Source organism: Oncorhynchus mykiss, chromosome 6 (genome assembly GCF_057628025.1).
Source record: "Oncorhynchus mykiss isolate SJ-2025 chromosome 6, ASM5762802v1, whole genome shotgun sequence".
Taxonomy (NCBI): Eukaryota; Metazoa; Chordata; class Actinopteri; order Salmoniformes; family Salmonidae; genus Oncorhynchus; species Oncorhynchus mykiss.
In genome coordinates, this window is record NC_143027.1 from 42169701 (window position 1) to 42189068 (window position 19368).

Below are 19368 nucleotides of genomic sequence, written 5' to 3' on the forward strand. Positions count from 1 at the left end.
CAGGAAGGCCATAAAGATCATCAAGGACATCAACCACCCGAGCCACTGCCTGTTCACCCCTCTATCATCCAGAAGGCGAGGTCAGTACAGGTGCATCAAAGCTGGGACCGAGAGACTGAAAAACAGCTTCTATCTCAAGGCCATCAGACTGTTAAACAGCCACCACTAACATTGAGTGGCTGCTGCCAACACTCTGACACTGACACTGACTCAACTCCAGCCACTTTAATAATGGGAATTGATGGGAAATTATGTAAATATATCACTAGCCACTTTAAACAATGCTACCTTATATAATGTTACTTACCCTACATTATTCATCTCATATGCATACGTATATACTGTACTCTATATCATCGACTGCATCCTTATGCAATACATGTATCACTAGCCACTTTAATTATGCCACTTTGTTTACATACTCACCTCATGTATATACTGTACTCGATACCATCTACTGTATCCTGCCTATGCTGCTCTGTACCATCACTCATTCATATATCCTTATGTACATATTCTTTATCCCCTTACACTGTGTATAAGACAGTAGTTTTGGAATTGTTAGTTAGATTACTTGTTGGTTATTACTGCATTGTCGGAACTAGAAGCACAAGCATTTCGCTACACTCACATTAAAGTCTGCTAACCATGTGTATGTGACAAATAAAATTTGATTTGATTTAACACAATAGAAAAAGTATATATACAGTGTGTGCAAATGAGGTGAGATAAGGGAGGTGAGGCAATAAATAGGCCATAGTGGTGAAATAATTACAATTGAGCAATTAAACACTGGAGTGATAGATGTGCAGATGATGAGTGTGCAAGCAGAGTTACTGGGTGCAATGGAGCAAGAAAATTAATAAAATAAATAACAGTATGGGGATGAGGTAGTTGGATGGGCTATTTACAGATGGGCTATGTACAGGTGCAGTGATCTGCTCTGGCAGCTGGTGCTTAAATTTAGTGAGGGAGATATGACTCTCCAGCTTCAGTGACTTTTGCAATTCGTTCCAGTCATTGGCAGCAGAGAATTGGAAAGAAAGGCGGCCAAATGAGAAATTGGCTTTGGGGGTGACCAGTGAAATAAACCTGCTGGAGCGCGTGCTACGGGTGGGTGCATACACCTTAGCCAGATACATTTAAACTCAGGTTTTCACAATTCCCTGTCTTAGGTCAGTTAGGACCACCATTTATTTTAAGAATGTGAAATGTCAGAATAATAGTAGAGAGAATGATTTATTTCAGCCTTTATTTCATTCATCAGATGCCCAGAGAGTCAGAAGTTTACATGCACTCAATTACTACTTGGCAGCATTGCCTTTAAATTGTTTAACTTGGGTCAAACGTTTCAGGTAGCCTTCCACAAGCTTCCCACAATAAGTTGGGTGAATTTTGGCCCATTGCTCCTGACAGAGCTTGTGTAACTGAGTCAGGTTTGTAGGCCTCCTTGCTCGCACATGATTTTTTAGTTCTGCCCACAAATGTTCCATTGGATTGAGGTCAGGGCCTTGTGATGGCCACTCCAATACCTTGACTTTGTTGTCCTTATTAAGCCAGTTTGCCACAACTTTGGAAGAATGCTTGGGGTCATTGTCCATTTGGAAGACCCATTTGCGACCAAGCTTTAACTTCCTGACTGACGTCTTGAGATCTTGACGTCTTGCTTCAATATATCAATATGATTTTTCTTCCCCATGACGCCATCTATTCTGTGAAGTGCACCAGTCCCTCCTGCAGCAAAGCAACCCCACAACATGATGCTGCCACCCCCATGCTTCACGGTTGGGATGATGTTCTTTGGCTTGCAAGCCTCCCCCTTTTAATTCCAAACATAACGATGGTCATTATGGCCAAACAGTTCTATATTTGTTTCATCAGACCAGAGGACATTTCTCCAAAATGTACGATCTTTGTCCCCATGTGCAGTTGCAAACCGTAGTCTGCCTTTTTTATGGTGATTTTGCAGCAGTGGCTTCTTCCTTGCTGAGCAGGTTATGTCAATATAGGACTTACTGTGGATATAGATACTTTTGTACCCGTTTCCACCAGCATCTTCACAAGGTCCTTTGCTGTTGTTCTGGGATTGATTTGAACTTTTCGCACCAAAGTACATTCATCTCTAGGAGACAGATTTTCCCATGATGTCATGCAAAAAGGCACTGAGTTTGAAGGTAGGCCTTGAAATACATCCACAGGTACACCCCTAATTGACTCAAATGATGCCTATCAGAAGCTTCTAAAGCCATAACAGAAATGTCAGGAATTTTCCAAGATGTTTAAAGGTACAGAACTTAGTGTATGTAAACTTCTGACCCACTGGAATTGTGATACAACAATTTCCAACAATTGTTGGAAAAAGTACTTGTTATGCCCAAAGTACATGTCCTAACCGACTTGCCAAAACTATAGTTTGCCAAACAACTGTATGAATTCACCCCCTTTTCTATGAAGCCACTAAATAAGATCTGGTGCAACTAATTACCTTCAGAAGTCACATAATGAGTTACATAAAGTCCACCTGTGTGCAGTCTAAGTGTCACATGATCTGTCACATGGTCTCCATATATAAACTCAAAAATCCAAATAACTTCACATATCTTCATTGTAAAGGGTTTAAACACTGTTTCCCATGCTTGTACAATGAACAATAAACTATTAATGAACATGTACCTGTGGAACAGTCATTAACACACTAACAGCTTACAGACGGTAGGCCATTAATGTCACAGTTATGAAAACTTAGGACACTAAAGAGTCCTTTCTACTGACTCTGAAAAACACCAAAGGAAAGATGCCCAGAGTCCCTGCTCATCTGCGTGAACGTGCCTTAGGCATGCTGCAAGGAGGCATGAGGACTGCAGATGTGGCCATGGCAATAAATTGAAATGTCTGTACTATGAGACGCCTAAGACAGCTCTACAGGGAGACAGGACGAACAGCTGATCATCCTCACAGTGGCAGACCACGTGTAACAACACCTGCACAGGATCGGTACATCCAAGCATCACACCTGCGGGTCAGGTACAGGATGGCAACAACAACTGCCTGAGTTACACCAGGAATGCACAATCCCCCCCATCAGTGCTCAGACTGTCCGCAATAGGCTGAGAGAAGCTGGACTGAGGGCTTGTAGGCTGGACTGAAGGCAGGTCCTCACCAGACATCACTGGAAACAACGTTGCCTACGGGAACAAACCCACCGTTGCTGGACCAGAAAGGACTGGCAAAAAGTGTTCTTCACTGACGAGTCACGATTTTGTCTCACCAGAGGTGATGGTCGAATTCGCGTTTATCGTCAAAGGAATGAGCGTTACACCGAGGCCTGACCTCTGAAACGGGATCGATTTGGAGGTAGAGGGTCCGTCATGGTCTGGGGTGGTGTGTCACAGCATCATCAGACTGAGCTTGTTGTTATTGCAGGCAATCTCAATGCTGTGCATTACAGGGAAGACAACCCCCTCCACATGACGCTCCAGCCATGGCCACCCTTCCCGCAGGCTCATCCTGACATGACCCTCCGGCATGACAATGCCACCAGCCATACTGCTCGTTCTGTGCGTGATTTCCTGCAAGGCAGGAATGTCAGTGTTCTGCCATGGCCAGCGAAGAGCCCGGATCTCAATCCCATTGAGCACGTCTGGAACCTGTTGGATCGGAGGGTGAGGGCTAGGGCCATTCCCCCCCAGAAATGTCCGGTAACTTGCAGGTGCCTTGGTGGAAGAGTGGGGTAATATCTCACAACAAGAACTGGAAAATCTGGAAAAGTCCATGAGGTGAAGATGTACTGCAGTACTTAATGCAGCTGGTGATTACACATGATACTGACTGTTACTTTTGATTTTGACCCCCCTTTGTTCAGGGACACATTATTCAATTTCTGTTAGTCAAATGTATGTGGAACTTGTTCAGTTTATGTCTCAGTTGTTGAATCTTGTTATGTTCATACAAATATTTACACATGTTAAGTTTGCTGAAAATAAACTTAGTTGACAGTGAGAGGACGTTTATTTTTTTCTGAGTTTATATACCTGCTCTGAAAGGTCCCAGAGTCTGCAACACCACTAAGCAATGGGGCACCACCAAGCAAGCAGCACCATGAAGACCAAGGAGCTCTCCAAACAGGTCAGGGACAAAGTTGTGGAGAAGTACAGATCAGGGTTGGGTTCTAAAAAATATATCAGAAACTTTGTACATCCCATGGAGCACCATTAACTCGATTAATAAAACATTTAAAGAATATGGCACCACAACAAACCTGCCAAGAGAGGGCCGCCCACCAGGCAAGGAGGGCATTAATCAGAGAGGCAACAATTAGACCAAAGATACAGAAGTGTAGGCCAGAAAAAAGCCATTGCTTAAACCTCTTTGGGCTGCAATCCCGTTAACGGGATGATATGACAACAGCCAGTGAAAGTGCAGGGCGCCAAATTCAAAACAACAGAAATCTCATAATTCAAATTCCTCAAACAAGGCCTCCCAGGTGGTGCAGTGGTCTAGGACAGTGCATCGCAGCACTAGCTGTGCCACCAGAGACTCTGGATTCGCGCCCAGGCTTTGTTGCAGCCGGACGCGACTGGGAGGTCCGTGGGGCGACGCACATTTGGCATAGCGCCGTCTGGGTTAGGGAGGGTTGGCTGGTAGGGATATCCTTGTCTCCTCGCGCACCAGCGACTCCTGTAGCGGGCCGGGCGCAGTGCGCGCTAACCAAGGTCGCCAGGTGCACAGTGTTTCCTCCGACACATTGGTGCGGCTGACTTCTGGGGATGCGCGCTGTGTTAAGAAGCAGTGCGGCTTGGTTGGGTTGTGTTTCGGAGGACGCATGACTTTCGACCTTCGTCTCTCCCGAGCCCATACGGGAGTTGTAGCGATGAGACAAGATAGTAACCACTAATAATTGGATACTACGAAATTGGGGAGAGAAAGGGGGTAAAATTCAACAAAAAAATAAAATAATTAAATCCTCAAACATATCTTATACTGTTTTAAAGGTAGTCTTGTTGTTAATCCCACAAAAGTGTCCGATTTCAAATAGGCTTTACGGCGAAAGCACCACAAACGATTATGTTAGGTCACCACCAAACCACAACAAAAACAGCCATTTTCCCAGCCAAAGAGAGGAGTCACAAAAAGCACAAATAGAGATAAAATTAATCACTAACCTTTGATGATCTTCATCAGATGACACTCATAGGACTTCATGTTACACAATACATGTATGTTTTGTTTGATAAAGTTCATATTTATATAAAAAAAACAGAGTTTTCTTTGGCGCGTTACATTCACTAGTTCCAAAAACATCCAGTGATTTTGCATAGCCACATCAATTCAACATAAATACTCACCATAAATGTAGATGATAATACAAGTTATACACATGGAATTATAGATATACCTGTCCTTAATGCTGTGTCAGATTTTTTAAATCTACGGAATAAGCAAACCATGCAATATTCTGAGATGGCGCTCAGAACAATCAAGTCAAATTAGTTAACATAAACCATAAATGACATGCTAAATATTCCCTTTCTTTGATGATCTTCATCAGAATGCACTCCCAGGAATCCCAGGTCCACAATAAATGCTTGATTTGTTCGATAATGTCCGTTATTTATGTCCAGCTACTTTTGTTAGCGCGTTTGGTACACATATCCAAACGCTGGAGCTGGTCGACCATTTTTTCTGACAAAATCTTCAAAAAGTTATATTACAGGTTGAAGAAACATTTCAAACTAAGTACAGAATAAATCATTAGGATGTTTTTATCATAAATCTTCAATAAAGTTCCAACCGGAGAATTCCTTTGTGTCTTGAGGAGGAATGGAACACAGGAAGATATCATGCGGTAGGCGCATGACCTGGAACTGGCTCTCTGCCAGTAGTCTTGACTCATTCCCCTCTCATTCAGTCCCATATCACAGTAGAAGCCCCATTCAAATTTCTATAGACGGTGTTGACATCTAGTGGAAGCCCTAGGAATCTTCATTCATATCTCAAGGGGATTTCAATATGGAATGGGCTGAATATATACCAACCTCAGATTTCTCACTTCCTGTTTGGATTTGTTCTCAGGTTTTTGCCTGCCATATGAGTTCTGTTATACTCACAGACATCATTCAAACAGTTTTAGAAACTTCAGAGTGTTTTCTATCCCATACTAATAATAATATGCATATATTAGCAACAAACTGAGGAGCAGGCCGTTTACTCTGGACACCTTTCATCTAAGCTACTCAATAGTGCCCCTGCAGACATAAGAAGTTAAAGATAAAATCAAGCAAACACGTTTGGTGTTCTCCAAAAGGCATGTGGGAGACTCCACAAACATATGGAAGAAGGTACTCTGGTCAGACGAGACTAAAATTGAGCTTTTTGGCCATCAAGGAAAACGCTATGAATGGCGCAAACCCAACATCTCTCATCACCCAAAGAACAACATCCCCACAGTGAAGCATGGTGGTGGCTGCATCATGCTGTGGGGAACTGAAGGAATGATGGATGGCACTAAATACAGGGAAATTATTGAGGGAAACCTGTTTCAGTCTTCCAGAGATTTGAGACTGGGACAGAGGTTCACCTTCCAGCAGGACAATGACCCTAAGCATACTGCTAAAGCAATACTCGACTGGTTTAAGGGGAAACATTTAAATGTCTTGGAATGGCCTAGTCAAAGCCCAGACCTCAATCCAATTGAGAATCTGTGGTATGACTTAAGATTGCTGTACACCAGCAGAACCCATCCAACTTGAGGAAGCTGAAGCAGTTTTGCCTAGAAGAATGGGCAAAAATCCCAGTGGCTAGATATGCCAAGCTCATAGAGGCATATCCCAAGATACTTGCAGCTGTAATTTCTGCAAAAGGTAGCTCTACAAAGTATTGACTTTGGGGGGGGTGAATAGTTATGCACGCGCAAGTTTTCAGTTTTTTTGTTTTATTTCTTGTTTGTTTCACAATAAAACATATTTTGCATCTTCAAAGTGGTAGGCATGTTGTGTAAATCAAATGATACAAACCCCCAAAAAATACATTGTAATTCCAAGTTGCAAGGCAATAAAATTGGAAAAAAGTCAAGGGGGTGAATACTTTCGCAAGCCACAGTATGCCACACTTCTTCGGTGTTACCGGGGCCTCCAGGAGGTTTACTTATTTTTGTTTGACAAGCTGGACAAGCTTAACCAGAGTGCCCTCTCTCCTACCATCCCCAGACTCATGGTACAACCACAGACTTGGATGTTATTACAAGAGGTGCAGAGTAGAGGTGTGAACGTTAAAACGATGAAACTTTTCAACACAATTTGGATCCTTAACTTTAAGAAAAATCCCAAACCGAAAAACAATGTTTTTTTCCAAAACACATTTTTTATTGCAGTGCAGTTATCACAAAACATTATTTAGATGATAGGCTATAAATGCCCGGTGAAAGTTGTGCTAGTCATTGTTGATAAGTCACGGCTTGCTTTCAAACACTGAAGAGCTCAAACTCCAAGCGAGGGCACGAGTGCTGCCTGAGCATGTTCCTTTCCTAGGCAGTTGACACATAGAAGATGAAAATCCTTCCCTGCAATCATGGAACCGCAAGTGCAAGAACGTGGAGGCTTCAACCACTTGGCATGGCTCGCCCTGGGATGGGCTAGCAGTGGCCATTGCATAGAACAGGGCTTGCTAATACAGAGACACCTGTTGTGAAAACAACATGGTAGCACAGAGTCTTTGAATAGGTGTAAGCTAGCTTGATAGAAGCCTTGCAACTAATGGCTAGCTAGAGTGAGCACAGTATGCACTCTATAGCCACAAGGCTAGTAAGGTGTTAGCTAGCTAGCAGCTAACTTGTGTGGCTAAGGCGCTGTAGCTAGCAGAGTACTAGCTGTAGGAACCGCATGAGAGCGGTGTTCGACTTTGGGTTGACATTCTCCCACGACCGTATACCCGTAAGGTTAAAACAGTCATTCTAGTTAACACAAGTGAGTGAATCATTGCATTCGGAAAGTATTCACTCCTTGGCTTTTTCCACATTTTGTTATGTTACAGCCTAATTCTAAAATATATGAAATCTTTTCTCAATCTACACACAATACCCCATAATTATGAAGCAAAAACAGGTCTTTAGAAATCTTTGCCCATTTATCAAAAATAAAAACAGAAATACCCTATAAGTATTGTGCCACGAGACTCGAAATTGAGCTCAGGTACATATTTTTTTCCATTGATCATCCTTGTGATGTTTCTACAACTTGATTGGAGTCCACCTGCTGGTAAATTCAATTGATTGGAAATTATTTGGAAAGGCACACACCTGTCTATATAAGGTCCCACAGTTGACAGTGCATGTCAGAGCAAAAACCAAGCCATGAGGTCAAAGGAATTGTGCGTAGAGCTCTGAGACAGGATTGTCTCAAGGGACAGATCTGGGGAACGGTACTAAAAAATGTCTAGAGCATTGAAGGTCCCCAAAAACACAGTGGCCTCCATTATTCTTAAATGGAAGAAGTTTGGAACCACCAAGATTCTTCCTAGAGCTGGCCACGCGGTGAAACTGAGCAATCAGGGGAGAAGGGCCTTGGTCAGGGAGGTGACCAAGAATACGATGGTCACTCTGAAAGAGCTCCTTAGTTCCTCTGTGGAGATGAGAGAACCTTCCAGAAGGAAAAAGATCTCTGCAGCACTCCATCAATCAGAACTTTATGGTAGAGTGGCCAGACGGAAGCCACTCCTCAGTAAAAAGGTACCTAAAGGACTCAGACCATGAGAAACAAGATTCTCTGGTCTGATTGAACCAAGATTGAGGAAACGTCTTGAGGAAACCTGGCACCATTCCTACGGTGAAGCATGGTGGTGGCAGCATGCTGTGGGGATGTTTTTCAGGGACTGGGAGACTAGTCAGGATTGAGGGAAAGATGAACAGAGAAAAGTACAGAGAGATCCTTGATGAAAACCTTTTTATTTATTTTATTTATTTCACCTTTATTTAACCAGGTAGGCAAGTTGAGAACAAGTTCTCATTTACAATTGCGACCTGGCCAAGATAAAGCAAAGCAGTTCAACACATACAACAACACAGAGTTACACATGGAATAAACAAACATACAGTCAATAATACAGTAGAAAAATAAGTCTATATACAATGTGAGCAAGTGAGGTGAGATAAGGGAGGTAAAGGCAAAGAAGGCCATGGTGGCGAAGTAAATACAATATAGCAAGTAAGACACTGGAATGGTTGATTTGCAGTGGAAGAATGTGCAAAGTAGAGATAGAAATAATGGGGTGCAAAGGAGCGAAATAAATAAATAAATACAGTAGGGAAAGAGGTGGTTGTTTGTGCTAAATTATAGATGGGCTATGTACAGGTGCATCTATGAGCTGCTCTAACAGCTGGTGCTTAAAGCTAGTGAGGGAGATAAGTGCTTCCAGTTTCAGAGATTTTTGTAGTTCGTTCCAGTCATTGGCAACAGAGAACTGGAAGGAGAGGCGGCCAAAGGAAGAATTGGTTTTGGGGATGACCAGAGAGATATACCTGCTGGAGCGCGTGCTACAGGTGGGTGCTGCTATGGTGACCAGCGAGATGAGATAAGGGGGGACTTTACCAAGCAGGATCTTGTAGATGACCTGGAGCCAGTGGGTTTGGCGACGAGTATGAAGCGAGGGCCAGCCAACGAGAGCGTACAGGTCGCAGTGGTGGGTAGTATTTGGGGCTTTGGTGACAAAACGGATGGCACTGTGATAGACTGCATCCAATTTATTGAGTAGGGTATTGGAGGCTATTTTGTAAATGACATCGCCAAAGTCGAGGATCGGTAGGATGGTCAGTTTTACAAGGGTATGTTTGGCAGCATGAGTGAAAGATGCTTTGTTGCGAAATAGGAAGCCAATTCTAGATATAACTTTGGATTGGAGATGTTTGATGTGAGTCTGGAAGGAGAGTTTACAGTCTAACCAGACACCTAGGTATTTGTAGTTGCCCACATATTCTAAGTCAGAGCCGTCCAGAGTAGTGATGTTGGACAGGCGAGTAGGTGCAGGCAGCGATCGGTTGACGAGCATGCATTTAGTTTTACTTGTATTTAAGAGCAATTGGAGGCCACAGAAGGAGAGTTGTATGGCCTTGAAGCTCGCCTGGAGGGTTGTTAACACAGTGTCCAAAGAAGGGACAGAAGTATACAGAATGGTGTCGTCTGCGTAGAGGTGGATCAGAGACTCACCAGCAGCAAAAGCGACATCATTGATGTATACAGAGAAGAGAGTCGGTCCAAGAATTGAACCATGTGGTACCCCCATAGAGACTGCCAGAGACCCTCCGATTTGACACACTGAACTATGTCTGAGAAGTAGTTGGTGAACCAGGCGAGGCAATCATTTGAGAAACCAAGGCTGCCGAGTCTACCGATGACGATGTGGTGATTGACAGAGTCGAAAGCCTTGGCCAGGTCAATGAATACGGCTGCACAGTATTGTTTCTTATCGATGGCGGTTAAGATATCATTTAGGACCTTGAGCGTGGCAGAGGTGCACCCATGACCTGCTCTGAAACCAGATTGCATAGCGGAGAAGGTATGTGGGATTCGAAATGGTCAGTAATCTGTTTGTTGACTTGGCTTTCGAAGACCTTAGAAAGGCAGGGTAGGATAGATATACAGTGCCTTGCGAAAGTATTCGGCCCCCTTGAACTTTGCGACCTTTTGCCACATTTCAGGCTTCAAACATAAAGATATAAAACTGTATTTTTTTGTGAAGAATCAACAACAAGTGGGACACAATCATGAAGTGGAACGACATTTATTGGATATTTCAAACTTTTTTAACAAATCAAAAACTGAAAAATTGGGCGTGCAGCAAACTCTCTCCAGAAGTTCAGTGAGGATCTCTGAATGATCCAATGTTGACCTAAATGACTAATGATGATAAATACAATCCACCTGTGTGTAATCAAGTCTCCGTATAAATGCACCTGCACTGTGATAGTCTCAGAGGTCCGTTAAAAGCGCAGAGAGCATCATGAAGAACAAGGAACACACCAGGCAGGTCCGAGATACTGTTGTGAAGAAGTTTAAAGCTGGATTTGGATACAAAAAGATTTCCCAAGCTTTAAACATCCCAAGGAGCACTGTGCAAGCGATAATATTGAAATGGAAGGAGTATCAGACCACTGCAAATCTACCAAGACCTGGCCGTCCCTCTAAACTTTCAGCTGATACAAGGAGAAGACTGATCAGAGATGCAGCCAAGAGGCCCATGATCACTCTGGATGAACTGCAGAGATCTACAGCTGAGGTGGGAGACTCTGTCCATAGGACAACAATCAGTCGTATATTGCACAAATCTGGCCTTTATGGAAGAGTGGCAAGAAGAAAGCCATTTCTTAAAGATATCCATAAAAAGTGTTGTTTAAAGTTTGCCACAAGCCACCTGGGAGACACACCAAACATGTGGAAGAAGGTGCTCTGGTCAGATGAAACGAAAATTGAACTTTTTGGCAACAATGCAAAACGTTATGTTTGGCGTAAAATCAACACAGCTGAACACACCATCCCCACTGTCAAACATGGTGGTGGCAGCATCATGGTTTGGGCCTGCTTTTCTTCAGCAGGGACAGGGAAGATGGTTAAAATTGATGGGAAGATGGATGGAGCCAAATACAGGACCATTCTGGAAGAAAACCTGATGGAGTCCACGAAAGAACTGAGACTGGGACGGAGATTTGTCTTCCAACAAGACAATGATCCAAAACATAAAGCAAAATCTAAAATGGAATGGTTCAAAAATAAACATATCCAGGTGTTAGAATGGCCAAGTCAAAGTCCAGACCTGAATCCAATCGAGAATCTGTGGAAAGAACTGAAAACTGCTGTTCACAAATGCTCTCCATCCAACCTCACTGAGCTTGAGCTGTTTTGCAAGGAGGAATGGGAAAAAATGTCAGTCTCTCGATGTGCAAAACTGATAGAGACATACCCCAAGCGACTTACAGCTGTAATCGCAGCAAAAGGTGGCGCTACAAACTATTAATTTAAGGGGGCTGAATAATTTTGCACGCCCAATTTTTCAGTTTTTGATTTGTTAAAAAAGTTTGAAATATCCAATAAATGTCGTTCCACTTCATGATTGTGTCCCACTTGTTGTTGATTCTTCACAAAAAAATACAGTTTTATATCTTTATGTTTGAAGCCTGAAATGTGGCAAAAGGTCGCAAAGTTCAAGGGGGCCGAATACTTTCGCAAGGCACTGTATGTCTGTAGCAGTTTGGGTCAAGAGTGTCCCCCCTTTGAAGAGGGGGATGACCGCAGCTGCTTTCCAATCTTTGGGAATCTCAGACGACACGAAAGAGAGGTTTAACAGGCTAGTAATAGGGGTGGCAACAATTTCGGCAGATAATTTTAGAAAGAAAGGGTCCAGATTGTCTAGCCCGGCTGATTTGTAGGGGTCCAGATTTTGCAGCTCTTTCAGAACATCAGCTGACTGGATTTGGGAGAAGGAGAAATGGGGAAGGCTTGGGCGAGTTGCTGTGGTGGGTGCAGTGCTGTTGACCGGGGTAGGGGTAGCCAGGTGGAAAGCATGGCCAGCCGTAGAAAAATGCTTATTGAAATTCTCAATTATAGTGGATTTATCGGTGGTGACAGTGTTTCCTATCTTCAGTGCAGTGGGCAGCTGGGAGGAAGTGTTCTTATTCTCCATGGACTTTACAGTGTCCCAGAACCTTTTTGAGTTTGTGTTGCAGGAAGCAAATTTCTGCTTGAAAAAGCTAGCCTTGGCTTTTCTAACTGCCTGTGTATATTGGTTTCTAGCTTCCCTGAAAAGTTGCATATCACAGGGGCTGTTCGATGCTAATGCAGAACGCCCATGAGATGTTTTTGTGTTGTTTAAGGGCAGTCAGGTCTGGGGAGAACCAAGGGCTATATCTGTTCCTGGTTCTACATTTCTTGAATGGGGCATGCTTATTTAAGATGGTGAGGAGGGCATTTAAAAACAAATATGATGAAAACCTGCTCCAGAGATCTCAGGACCTCAGACTGGGGCGAAGGTTCACCTTACAACAGGACAACGACATTAAGCACACAGCCCAGACAATGCAGGAGTGGCTTTGGGACAAGTCTCTGAATGTCCTTGAGTGGTCCAGCCAGATCCCGGACTTGAACCCAAACGAACATCTCTGGAGAGATCTGAAAATAGCTGTGCAGTGACGATCCCCATCCAACCTGAGAGAGGTTGAGAGGATCTGCAGAGAGGACTGTAAGAAACTCCGCAAATACAGGTGTGCCAAGCTTGTAGCATCATACTCAAGAAGACTTGAGGCTGTTACTGCTGCCAACGGTGCTTCAACAAAGTACTGAGTAAAGGGTCTGAATACTTATGTTAGGCAACGTTTTTTTTTTAAACATATACATAGTTTTAATGATTATGTTGAAATTAGATTGACTTAAACCCACCTACAGGTTGCTAAATCAATGTAGTTATGGTAGAAGTTGGATAAATTTGAGGGTTAAAATCTTCCTAGAATGACACTGGGTTGACAGAGGGACATGTCAAAATGCTGAATTTTTGCACTTGAGGACGCCTTTATTCCAGGGGCGCAACTTTCACTGGGGATATGGGGATATGCAAAAAGAGCTCTAAAATACTATTAGGCCTATGATATGAATTATATGGAGGATGCACTGTTTATGTGTGTTAATGTCTAGGTGAATGTGTGTTTCTATGAAACTTTCCCTTGAAAACAAAAACAAAAAAAGTTGGCAAGGAAATTTTTGGGGAGAGAGTCAAAAAAAAAATACAAAAAATAATCGCCCATTAAAAAAAACATCTCTCGAGCTTAAAGTGACGGATTGTGATGGAGATTTTTTTATTATGTTACTTAAATTGACGCACAGGTGATTCTTAAGATTTGAAATATAAAAGGGACGCAAAAGGCATGGAACAACCCTTGAATCCGCTGTCAAGTCTTTTCACATAAGTTTGAGCCCAAACATGTACATGCTCATAAGCCTCAACGCTGATAATACGCCCGCCTGACTGCGTGCACATGCACACACACATACAACATGTGTTACTATCATTGTGGGCACCTAAAATTGATTTTCCCTAACCTCAACCCCTAACCCTAAACCTAACTGTAACCCTTATGCCTAAATAACCTTTGTCCTCGTGGGGACCTATGAAATGTCCCGACAAGGGACAATTTTCCTTGTTTTTCTATCCTCATGGAGACTTTTGGGAATTACCGGTATTCACGAGGATAGTAATACAAGCCCACCCACACACGTACACATTCACGCGCACACACACACACAGTGTGTAAACATGGATGTTATCAAGTACACAGGCAAAGTTTGCCTGAAAATAACTTATGGTCAGAAATGAACAAGGCATACTCTCAGACCTTGAGTAAATCTTTGGCTTTGATAAACACAAGAGGAAAGGCTGTACCTTCACTGTCCATATGGCTAGGCCAAGTAATCACACACTCCATATCTCCTGTTTGTTATCCTTATCAGTCTTACCCCCTTTCACTCTCCTTCTTCTCTCACTCTCTCCCTCCCCCCCTCCGTCAATCCATTCTCTATCTTTATAGGAACTGCTTCTCCATCCCAATCATCTGTAATCTAAATTCCTTTAGTGGTGAGGCGGGGCAAATCAGTGGTCCTCGACTGGACTGGACACACATGCATATAGAAGCATGCGCCCACGCTCACGCTCACATGCACTTACTCACACACACTTACAGTACACACAAAGCAGAGATGAAATCAGGCAGTAGGCCCTTCAGACGTGATCGCTGTGGACCTTATTATCTGCATGATATGGATTGTAATTGCTCTTCATGAAACTCCTAAAGCTTTCCGGATACATTGTGTGTGTTCTGTTTGTTTACTCAGCCACTTACTTCACAGTAAGTAGGTGTGTCATAGGGGAAACAGAGAGATGTTCCTTCCTGCAATTTCAAAGAAGATAAACTCACTCTTAAGCATTTTCCTTAGCGATGCTTCATTTGAGAATTTGTTGTATAAATTAAAGTAACTTTCAGCAAAACTTTTATTTTCACCTTACTCTGAAGACTTTGATTATTATTCACTGAGAGAAATTATAAACAGCATTGTTACCCCTGTATTTGGTTTATACCCTGGCTACCCAATCCACATCGCTCTGTCCAACTGACATTTCTTCTCCATGATGAGTCTGGATTTGTCTCTGTCTTGAGGATCTTTATAATGCGAACACATTCTGACCGGTCTGATTGGTCCCAAAATACTGATTGATGGGTTACATTTTACTCGTATCCCCATTAGCTTTTGCCGAAGCAGTAGCTATTCTTCCTGGGGTCCACACAAAAACATAAAACACAACAAGTAACAAAACGCTGATACACTGATAGACAAGAACAGTCACACAAATAAAAAATATAACAATATACAAACAATACAACTAAAGAATAATGTGTGTAGATCATTTTTTATTATTGTGTGTTTGTGTGTGTGTGTTTGTCATTTCACAGTCCCTATTGTGCCATGAGATGTTGTTTTATAAAAACATTTAAGGTCATTTTGCTGTTTGCATGAGTAATTGCAGATGGGATTTCCATGCGACCGTGGCTCTGTATAATACTGTGCTTTGCCGTGAATTAGTTTGAGACTTGGGGACTGTGAAGAGACCTGTGGTGGCATGTCTTGTGGGGTATGTATGGGTGTCTGAGCTGTATGTTATTTGATTATGCAGGCAATCTAGAATTGTCATCACAGTATAATTTCTCATAAAAACTAGAAGAGAACACATTAGTCTCTTGTCAACCCTCAACAGAAAAGACTGGCAATTTGCTCCAATGGTCACACCTTTCATGCACAACTCCAGTTGAGGTTAAGGTCTTAGAGAAAGTTTTGAGCCAAATACAATTTCGTTTTAGATGTATTTACGACCAGTTTATTATGAATCACCCATTCTGATACTCACTGTAACTCCTTATTTAGAATTTCAGTGAGCTCACTGGCTTTGGGTGCTGCATGTAGAGTGTGGAATCATCCGCATACAGTCATTCTAGCTTTGTGTAAATCCAGTGGCAAATCATTTGTAAAGGCCCAAGGCGACTTTGAGGGACACCTCACGGTACATATCTGACGTTAGAGAAGCTTCCAATGAAGAACACTCTCTGGGTTCAATTGGGATAAATAACTATCTTGGATAAATAGCCATGTGATGGCAGGTGATGTAAAGCCTTAGCAAGTGAGTTTTTTGAATAACATTTAATAACATGCAGTGCCTTAGACCACTGCACCACTCAGGCTCCCGAGTGGCACAGCGGTCTAAAGCAGCGCATCTCAGTGCAAGAGGCGTCACTACAGTCCCTGGTTCAAATCCAGGCTGTATCACATTCGTCCAATAAGGTGGTGCACAATTGGCCCAGCGTCGTCCGAGTTTGGCCATCATTGTAAATAGGAACCTGTTCTTAACGGACTTGCCTAGTTAAAATAAAGGTTAAATAAATGATAAATAACATAAAAGTCTGTACTGAAGTCTGTACTGAAATCTAAAAATACAGCTCCAACTATGCATTTATTTTAACCAATCATCAGTCATGTTTGAGTCAGTGGAGTACATGTTGAGTGCCATTCTCTATATGCATGTTGAAAGTCAGTAGTTAACGTGTTCTCTGAAAAATAGTATTGTATTTGGTCAAACACAATTCTCTCCATAAGAACAGGGTGCAAATGCATTGGGTGGCTGTTAAAGCCAGCAAAGGGTACTTTGCTATATTTAGGCAGTGGAATTACTTTAACTTCCTTCCACGCCCGTAGACACACATACTCCTTTAGGGTTTGGTTAAAGATATTGCAAATAGGGGTGGCAATACAGTCAAATCAAATGTCTTTTGTCACATGCTTCATAACCAACAGGTGTAGACTAACTAGAAATGATAAGACTAGGAATAAATACATAATGAGTAATGATAACTTGGATATATACACGGGGAACCAGTACCGAGTCGATGTGCAGGGTTACGAGGTCATTTAGGTAAGTATGTACATATACAATGCCCCCCGTAATTATTGTGACAGTGAAGTAGGGCTGGGCGATATGTTTAAAAAAAAAAAAGTTTTTAATAATAAAAGTTCTAAATTTGCTTTATGAGTAGTGCGTGACCCTAGGGTGGCAACACATACATCCTAAGTGATTTCAAATGGGTCTTTCTCCATTCTGATTGTTTTATACTGTTCAATTCAACTTCAACCCCAAAAAAGTAATCATTTCAATAATTTTCTGCATTTGAGATAATTTCCACACTGCCACTTAAAACTTCTTATGGTATAGGGGACGCTTGCGTCCCACTAGGGGGAAAAAAACAGGGAAAATGCAGCACGGCAAATTCAAATAATGATATAAAATCAAACATTCATTAAATCACACATGTAAGATACTAAATTAAAGCTACACACGTTGTGAGTCCAGCCAACATGTCAGATTTTAAAAAGCTTTTCGGCGAAAGCATTAAGAAGCTATTATCTGATGATAGCACTATGTCAATAAAGAGGGTAGCATATTTCAAACCTGCAGGCGCTACACAAAATGCTAAAATAAAATATAAAACATGCATTACCTTTGACGAGCTTCTTTTGTTGGCACTCCAATATGTCCCATAAACATCACAATTGGTCCTTTTTTTCGATTAATTCCATCCATATATACCCAAAATGTCCATTTATAAAGCACGTTTGATCCAGAAAAAAACAGCTTACAAAAACAGAACGTCACTACAAAACATTTCAAAAGTTGCCTATAAACTTTGGCAAAATATTTCAAACTACATTTGTAATACAACTTTAGGTATTTTTAAACGTTAATAATCGATCAAATTGTAGACGGGGCAATCTGTATTCAATACAGCAAGTAAACAAACCATGCTCCTTTTTACGTCTTGCGCAACATTCAATAGGGTAACCTTGTTCCAGGATGTGCTTCTTCTTCTTTGCACAAATGAATAACCTCAACCAAATTCCAAAGACTGGTGACATCCAAGTGGAAGTGGTAGGAACTGTAAAATGGTCCCTATCAAATATCCCTTGGCAAAGACAACAAAGGGAACGGTCAGAGGCAAAAAAGAAAATAATTTCTGAACAGTTAGTCCTCGGGGTTTTGCCTGCTACATAAGTTATGTTATAGTCACAGACATGATTGAAACAGTTTTAGAAACTTCAGAGTGTTTTCTATCCACATCTACTGATCATATGCATATTATATATTCCTGGCATGAGTAGCAGGAAGTTGAAATTGGGCACGCTATTTATCCAAAAGTGAAAATGCTGCCCCCTATACCTTATTAAGGGCTGCACAATATGGGCAAGCAATCTGGGCTTCATTTTTAACCAAATGATGCAATTTGACTCTCGATTTAATGCAAAACACTTGGATTAACTGTTGGAATCATGGAAATAGAATGTCTATTCTAATTATATAGTTAGAATATAATAGTGGGCACTTTTAATACAGTGTTGTTTGACATGACAACGAATGAAAATGTCAGAGGAGTTATTGTGACAGGGTAGGAACTAAAGTGTTGATAGGTGTTTCCTAGAGGACCCTATAATCTTTGGCTACTTTTAATTTTTCTCTTTGCTACTTAATGTAGCTAACATATTCTTGCTTTGTGTATTCCTCTTTAATTTAGAAGATACTGTTGCACAAACAACATGCTGATTTAGGTCTACACCATCACTAGTATTATCAGGCTGTATAGCTAATTACGATTGCTCTTACTCAGTACATTTATTAGCTAGCTAGCGATTAGCATTAGCGGCTAACAAGATTTAGGAACAACTTGCTAAGAAAAGACAAACTAGCTGTTTGCAGATGTTAGAAACACAAGCTAATAGTGTAATTATAGAATGCTAGTAGATTTATATTAAGAAGCAAAGTGACAACTCCATTGTTGTCATCAACATATGCTGCATTGACCATGTAGACTGAACGCAACTGTCTGGTGGTCGAGGAACAACAAATGCGCTCCTTTAGTGATGAGCTGGGGCTAGGTCTGTGTGGAAAGTGGCGTGGAGAGAGATAACTCAAGTAGCGAAGTAAACTATAAAAATGGACGTTACACACTGCGATCACATTTAGCAAACCAAACATTCAAATACCGTTATAAAACTTAAAGTAAAAACCCAAACCGGTCCATACCGCCCGGCCCTACAGTGAAGCATTTTTTATTATTTTGTCTACACATAAAAAGTTTGGATTTGAAATAAAACAATGATTATGAGGTTAAAGTGCAGATGGCCAGCTTTAATTTGAAGGTATTTTCATCCATATCAGGTGAACCGTTTAGAAATTTCAGCACCTTTTGTACATCGTCCCCCCATTTTAGGGGAGCAAAAGTATTGGGACAAATTCCAT

At 41.8% G+C, this 19368-nt stretch overlaps 1 long non-coding RNA gene across 1 annotated transcript in view; it reads right to left on the reverse strand.

Annotated features, from left to right (window-relative positions):
• LOC149982859 (uncharacterized) overlaps positions 1-17966 on the reverse strand; it is a 34327-nt gene extending 16361 nt beyond the window's left edge. Inside the window, exon 1 of the long non-coding RNA XR_016496678.1 lies at positions 17576-17966. This is a non-coding gene — a long non-coding RNA (uncharacterized LOC149982859). The remainder of the gene's footprint in view (positions 1-17575) is intronic.
• Between the last annotated feature and the right edge of the window lie 1402 nt (positions 17967-19368).